The sequence below is a fragment of the Oncorhynchus nerka genome, linkage group LG1, assembly GCF_034236695.1.
Source record: "Oncorhynchus nerka isolate Pitt River linkage group LG1, Oner_Uvic_2.0, whole genome shotgun sequence".
Taxonomy (NCBI): domain Eukaryota; kingdom Metazoa; phylum Chordata; class Actinopteri; order Salmoniformes; family Salmonidae; genus Oncorhynchus; species Oncorhynchus nerka.
The window spans coordinates 7,646,619-7,652,664 of NC_088396.1; the positions used below are offsets into that span (position 1 = coordinate 7,646,619).

General features: G+C 41.0%; 1 long non-coding RNA gene across 1 annotated transcript; it reads right to left on the minus strand.

The window, feature by feature from the left end:
- Positions 1–534: 534 nt before the first annotated feature.
- On the minus strand, positions 535–1,406 carry LOC135572095 (uncharacterized). Its single transcript, XR_010464014.1, has 3 exons — positions 1,164–1,406; positions 847–1,059; positions 535–748 (listed from the first exon to the last, which is right to left on the minus strand). It is a non-coding gene; the product is annotated as an uncharacterized LOC135572095 (long non-coding RNA).
- Between the last annotated feature and the right edge of the window lie 4,640 nt (positions 1,407–6,046).

The following is a 6,046-nucleotide window of genomic DNA, read 5'->3' on the forward strand; positions in this document are numbered from 1 at the left end:
TGATTCCTTGTAGAAGTAAAGGAGCCCCATCTCGTCATTCTCTGTTGCTTCCAACAATTTTTTCCCCTGCTTCCCTGAGAGTGGGAGACCGTGGTAGTCACAGACAACTTCCCCTTTAGCAAATGGACGTGTCGTCATTACCTTTTTTCCTTTATCAGGGTCACTGGCAATGTACAGTCCTTTCCACTTCTGGGACATCACCAGCTTCATAATTTCCTTGTTGTCTTTTGGTGTGTCAGTGTTAATTGAAGGTTGCCAGTGACAAAGGACAGTCTCCACTTTCACTTTGTTCTTCTCCCAGTTCTGCCTTTCAATGTATCTCTCTACTTGACGTGCAGTGGGTTGTCTTCTGGGGAAGTGTGCTGTAACAAAAAAACATATGTTATTAATAATTTAATTTATTCAATAGTAGAAGCCCTTTTACTTTATTTACTGACTAAATAAAGTACATTTTTGCAATAATTAATATATCAAAATTGTATTTAGTTTAGGGTATTTTAGCTGCTTCGTACCGATCACATAATCCTGTCTCATTTTCACTTGCTGGCTTCTCCACTTGTCATAGCAGTATCTCTCATGCATTCCTACAATCAGTCGTCTGTCCTTGATCTGGATTGATTGTCCATCAATTGTGACAGGGAAGTGTTCATAGAAGAGTTTCAAGGCCTGTGCCTCATCCAACTTTTTGCAGCTGGACAATGCTCCCTTTCTACTTGTGCTTGCACAGGAGGGGCCTGCAGTCTCAATACTTGAAAAAGGGAAAATAACAACACATTTGTATCTGTATGTAGCAGCATTTACAAGACAATGTAAAGTGTAATTTATATAATTTGTGTAAATACTTACTTAGATTCATCGGACGTGGCAACTTTGGTGATCAGCTTCAATCCCAGGCAGGCATTGACTGGTGTCTTCATGCGGTAATGCTTTTCAGCTGTAGCAGTTGTATGGGCCAAGTAGTCAGCAACAAGGCACTTCTGTTGGTCTGTGAAGTTGGCTTTGGTATTTGTCTCTATAACTCGTCTTGCTACCTGGCTCGTGATGTTGGGCAAGTTGTATCTGATGAAAGATCAAGAAAAACAGTTTGCTTTCAGAAAACTGTACTGTCAAATAAGTATTGTGGAATGATTAAACAGTGTTCTACTTAACAGTGGTGTACTTACTTGGAATGAAACCTTTGTAGGTCATTGGATGGGTTGTAGATCGCTTTACCTGTTGTGGAAATGAAGAAGCTCTCATCTTCTTCCGTGTCATCAGAGTTTTTAAGAAAAGCTGTTCGAACATGTCGGTAGTACACATCAAACCACTGAAAATATAGACAACATTAATATATGTTTAACAGGTTTGTATTAAATCAATCATATTCACAATAACAGATTGTAGTAAATATACTTACTGCCTCTTCCTCCTCATCTAATGAAATGGTTGCAACTTGCTGTGTTGCTGTTTTGTGCTTCTTAACACCGATGACAGTCCAATTCTCTCCATCTGGCAACTTGCACAGTTTCCTTGAGAGCCAGTCGTCCAGCTGCATTTGGAACAGTGACATATTAATAACACACATGCCAAAGAAGCAAATACAATTCAACATTATAGCAAATTTATGACATTAGTTAACTTACGGTCAAGTTTTTGACCACTCCAGCCCTTTGGAGATGTTTCAGCATGAGCAGAGACTCAAGGTAGTACAGAACGTGCAGTTGTTCAGTTTCCAGCAAGGATTCTTCATTCATGGCCTTCCCAATGATACACAGAAATTCGTTCTTCGCCACCCTCAAAAGTTCCCAACATTCATGTGGTGTCTTCGCAACTGACACCATCTGTGTGTATCTGCACAAAAACAATAAGACATTAATAATACACACTTATTTTAAAATACATTTCTGTGAGGATCAATTTGAAATATATACCTTTTCCCAGTAATTTCCTTAGACACCTGCTTGCTCATGGACTTATGCAGTTCATTCAAGCATAGGAGGAAATGCTTGCATTGCTCAAACAAGGCTCTGTCTGTCTGAATAAGGCTTGTAATGGCGATGATGTACCGAAGAAATCTCTTCAGATTCTCCATGTATTTGGCAATGGTTTGCTTCTTCTGTCCAACGTCTGCAAGCTTGGTAAAAATGATCTGCTTTTTTCCAAGTTATTAACAAAATCCAGCGATGGTTTGTTTGAGTCCATGTAAAACAAAAACCTTGACACATTTGCAACCTGTACATGAAAATGAAAATAATATTAATTACATAGTTAATAACTACTTTAAAATCGGTTAATTCTTATTGAAATATGTAAACAGTAAAATCTCTGTCCATACCTCCTGTTTGAAATTGAAATTGTCAAAGAACTCAAGGTCATCTGGCCACTGCGGGTTCAGGTCTGGCTGGAAAAGCATTGTCATGTCATCTTTGAAAGGCTGGGAAACTACATGGCACTCAATCTGAATGCTACTGTGTTTTGGTACAGCAACCTTCTCTTTCTTGGTTTCACTGCGTATTCAACTGTCTGTTCTGCTTTTGAACAGCCTGTATAAAAGCCCTCACCTTGTTTCTTTGAGGCTTGGGAAAGCTGTTTTTACTGTACTGTATAGTTTAGTCTTTTCGGTCATTGTCAGGATGTGCTCGATAACATTGAAACCTATGATGGGATGAGATAGGTGACAGCCTTTCATTACCAGCACTGGGATGATCAGTTCCTTTGTTTGGTCAGTTTCAGAGGCTAGACGAAAAGTTGTTTCAATCCATCCCAGGTACGGCATTTCAGTCCCATTTGCTGCAGTCAACCTTAGATCATCAGGTGAGTCCAGGATTTCTGAAACATCTCTCAGCCTTGCGTTTGGGAGAGATTCCTCTTCCATCGTTCATCAATGACCGATACCTGAGAGCCTGTGTCCCATAAAGCTTGGAGGTGGTGGCGATTCAGGTGACACTCAATAAGGCACTGTCTGCCGACTAGTGAGGTGACCTTACGGGGTGGCAACCTTGAGCTAGGGATGGTAAGGAGTGGGCATTTTCCTCTGTGCAGGAAAACCTTTCACTGGTAGAGTCACTTTTCAGGTGAGTGCATTTTTCCTTATGTTTAGTCCAATGTTGGTTTTGACATACTTTGGAACAGTACAGTGTCTCTTTACATGATGAACATTGTTTCAGGTTCTCAAATGACTCTTCTCTGGCACAATTTGCACATTTCTGGGACTTTTGGTAGCTACGTTAACACTTTCGTCCCTCAGCGGTAACCCGTTTCCGTTTAAAGGGCCTCCCCTTGATGGTCTGGCTCCCCGGATTTTACATCCAGCTTGAAAATGTTCTCCACTCCCACATCGGAAGCAGTGTGTGCAGCGTGCATCTGTTCTGGCCTGCTGGCAGACAAAACACCTCCTTGGAGCTTGAGCAGAGTGGTTGGTATACCTGTTAGGTGCATATTGATGCTGTGCAGGGTCAAGTGCTTGGGACTGACTGTAGTTGCTGTAATACTGCTGCTGGGAAACAGGTGGCTGGGGTCCCTATCTGGCCTCCTAACTGGGGGTGGGGCATAGGCACAAGGCTGTGACTGAAACATAGGCTGCTGTAATGTCTCCTTAATCTGAGCAATCTCTGCACTGAGACCTTTTAGAGAAGCTACACCTGTCTTAAGTTCAGCTAACTCTGTTAACAGTTCTGCGGGTATCGTAGCTTTGGCTTCCTTCACAGAACACTTTGCAGATGGCATATCCTCTAACTGGACTACACTTACAGTTGCTGGCAGGCTGTGGGGCATTAAAACGCTTTTTGTTTCGTCTTTTCTCTCATTAGCACAAGCAATGTTAGCTTCTCTAGCAAACCTCATTTGATGTTTCGCTCTCTAGCAGGAGAGGCTGCATGTCTATCCTGATACTGTCACTCTGGAGACCCGTAAGGACTGTGTGAAAACACATGCTCTGGACTAGAGCAGGGTCATACTTAAGCCCTGATTCTGACTCCTGGGATGCAAACAGTACTTTTTGCCTCAAATCTAAAAACACGCACCAGGAAGCTTTGAGGGGTCTCCTTGCTATGCTGTGCTTCTGAAGCTAGCTGTTTGTAAAGCTCTGTTGCACTCTTCTCTTGGAAGTGGGAACGCAGGATACATCTAAGTGTGGGAAAGAGTTAGCTGGGGTTTACCTTCCAAGTAGCTGCGTAGCTGTGAGCCTGGAGAAATAGCCTGACTACTGCGTCTACTATTTCTACCTCAGGATATCCTCTGTTAAGTCCATTTTCAATCTGATGGGCAAGGCTGGAAAAAATCAGTTTTTCTTTTTGGCCCGGTTCACCTATCTGACCAGAAATTTTAAACTCTTGCGCCAGTATGAGCTGGGCTGTGCATTGGGTGAGAGCGGCACGCTCCCTGAAGATTGGCATGGTGTTGGGGGCTGACGAGAATCACTGGCTTTGGGGCTGCAGTAATCTGCTCAGTTCCCACCCCTTGTTGTGGGGTTACAGTTCTCAGTTCCTCTATTCTGTGATGTGTTCCAGCTGGTTCAATATCATGTGGTCAATTTGCCCTGTTTTGTTATCTCTGCCACTGATCATCTCTGTCATTTCATCTTTAAGTAGCAACAATTCCGACATGCACATCTTCAACTCTGTGACTTCCTCTCTCCAGGGAACATCATAATGCGAGTCATTAAATGATATGGGATTTATCTTTTAACATCTCTTCTCTGTTAGCCTGATATTTCAAGGAAATCACATATTCTAGTAATTTGTCTTTAGTCAGTGTGCAATTCTCCTACTACCTCTTCCTGTAGTTCTTCAAGGCGCTTGTCATGTTGACAGAACAGGAGGAACTTTTACTGTGCAGTGAGTTGACTCTGAATTAGATGGTCCCTTACTGTCTCTGATGGTCGATCAATGGCCCAGTTGACACGTACTTAACCACTAACTTCCAACTTCCTCCAAACAGCAACACTTTCCTCACTGCAGCCTGCCTGAGTTGTTATGTGGAGATTTAGCTGGCTCGAATTCAGCGACCAGGATGTGGAAACTGGACATCTGAGCAGCTATCTCAGCGGAGCCTCCAAAAATGTTACGCCCTGAAAATAGGGGAGAAATAATCACGAGAGTGATACGGTGTTGTATTCCTCAAGTCAACATTTAGTTCAATGAGAAAAGACAGCGAATTTCCCCAGGAATAGCGTGAGACCAGAGCAATCGATCTCCGGCTCATAGATTAAGAGCATTTTAGGAATCACAGATTAACACTTTTAGGCACCACAAAATAAAGTAATCAATGTCTCTACTTTTACACATTACTCTCACAATTCATTGCCCTTTGACAGATTTGAACTTTAACACAATTATATGAATGTTATCAATCTCTATCAACTAATACTGAATGCATATTTTTAACCTTAGATGTTTTAAGATCCTCACATACTATGAACTTACTAATACTTTTCAATGTATAACAGGCTATGAATATGCTCTTAACCTGTCACATATACACATTCTCTAAGCACATGCAAACACACACAGGCAGACATCTATTGATCTATCACTGATGAGATGGATGTCTGTACAGCCACTTCAAATAACTGATTGGATTCACATTAAAAATAGTCTTTGAAAAATATAGACAAATAAACAGATTTTAGATAATGGATTTCAGTGTGTCTCTTTTGAAAACACTGCACTGTCACTACATACCATAAAAAAGTTAAATAAAATTCAGAAACTAGCAACATGCAGTATTACTGTAAACTAGCCAGTAATAAATAGCCAGCAATAAATAGCCAGTAATAAATAGTCAGTAATAAATAGCCAGTAATAAATAGCCAGTAATAAATAGTCAGTAATAAATAGCCAGTAATAAATAGTCAGTAATAAATAGCCAGTAATAAATAGCCAGTAATAAATAGTCAGTAATAAATAGCCAGTAATAAATAGTCAGTAATAAATAGCCAGTAATAAATAGCCAGCCACTCCATATCGAGGTCAGAGGTAGTTTCTCTGGGTTCAAGTAGTGAACTTCAAAGTGATTCTTTCCTCCTGAGGATGTGAAATTAACTCAATTATTTTGAGTTAGCGATCTA